Raw genomic sequence first — 1,848 nt, 5'->3', positions numbered from 1 at the left:
CCAATTACATCAGTCTCGTTTAAATATTGTGAATGACGCGATGAAACGCGAGGCAGCGGAACGAAAGGAGGACAGAGAAAGAGAGATTTTTATTGAATCAGGAAAGGGATTAAAATATTTATGGCAGAGATGTAGAAGAAAGTGGCACGGAACTTAGTGGACCGAGAAAAGATAGGGAAGAATAAGTAATCTTTTGATATCTGATGACAAGAGGGAAAAATGATGTTAAAAGAAGAATGATGTTCACAGTTCAACTGAAGGAAACGTTGCAGAAATAGAGGAGTATTGAAGCGAAGGAGAGAAAATACAAGACAGCGCAGGTGGAGAAATAAAACGTTGTCAAATCTTAAGCCAGATCTTTGGTAATACGGAGATATATGGTCGTATTTACGAACACAATAGAAGCAGAGACAAGAATTTTGGATATGCTGTACACGATTTAGCAGATATTGGTTAAGAGCCGGAACGTAGACATCAGCGTAATCAAATAGAGAAATAACAAGTAATTGAGAAATGAGGAGTTTTTGAGAACAGGAAAGGATATGGCGAAGAGATTTATCACGGTAGAAGCTTATTTTGAAAGCTAACCAGAGAATAAACAGATTCTATAATATAAAATTTAACGTTTTCTTTTTCCTCTCTTTTTTATAAATCTCGCAGTTTTAAAACAAAATAACGGATCGAAAAAGATAGGAATACGTTCATCGTTATGTGGCAATATATCGTTATTATTTGCCGTTTTCGCTTGAAATACGTGTTATAGCGAAACAATGAGACGTCCAGATGACTCGGATGAGGGTCGCCTTCTTGTCTGTTATGATTTTGCGAAGGGTACACGTCCGATATATGGTAGAGAATCGCGTGATTCATTATTCACAGCTTCAGTCCCTCTCCCTCTCCCACCCCTTATTCCGTCGGTACTCCTAATGAAAGATAAACACAATCAATCCCACCGTGGTCGAAAGAGGGAATATTATATCGGGTGGCCGTGCAATTTCGTAGCCGCGGGTGGTGGCCCAGCCCTCGCACACCCCAGGCGCTGCTGTTTTCGTTTCATTATACCATGCTTCGCCGGGTTATCATCGTACTAATTATCCCTTCAAAAGGACGCACATCTCCCCCATCGAATTCGCGTAATTGGCCGAGAATCTTTTATCAGGCTACCTCGATTTTTCCGACCGGGATCAAAAGGCTCCGACAGCCATAAGCACACAATCGCAAACGCGGACCATTTTCATTTCGGGCGCGATTCGCCCTTGGCGAGAGAATCGCGTTTCGTCCTTTCCCTCTCGCAATAATTGAAATACGCAGTAATTGAAAAATATCAAAATTGATTATTGTCGGATTTTTCGCATGATTTTAGATACGTGATTATAACAACGCTTTATCCGTAACACATGTACACGACAGACGATGTTATCTCTAAACAAACGGACACATTTATAACGCACGACTCGTGTTTATCGTCACACAGCGCGAACCATTTATTACGAATGAAATACAATGGAGTTTTGCAGAAGTACCGGTAACGAGAGCGATACAAATTTAATGCCGGACGGTATGTATCGGAGTTACGTACCTGCTACGGACATTGAATTCTGTAAATTCATTCTGCGCCGGATGTTTGGATATAATATTAATCTTTGAATATGGCGGGCGTGTAAAATACGCTCGTCGGTTCATCGCCCGATATGTATCCGCGCCACAATCAAAAGAACGACATTTGCAATGTATGCGATCAGCATCATTTCAGTCGCGAATTTTGGCCGCGAATTTCGCGGCGCGTTTATATTATAATAATGTTCCGTAAACCGTTCCACCAAAAAATCATTCATTATTAACGTCGTA

This window comes from Atta cephalotes (genome assembly GCF_000143395.1).
Source record: "Atta cephalotes unplaced genomic scaffold scaffold00006, whole genome shotgun sequence".
Classification (NCBI taxonomy): domain Eukaryota; kingdom Metazoa; phylum Arthropoda; class Insecta; order Hymenoptera; family Formicidae; genus Atta; species Atta cephalotes.
The sequence above is the reverse complement of the archived record's forward strand: the minus strand, read 5'-3'. Positions refer to the sequence as shown.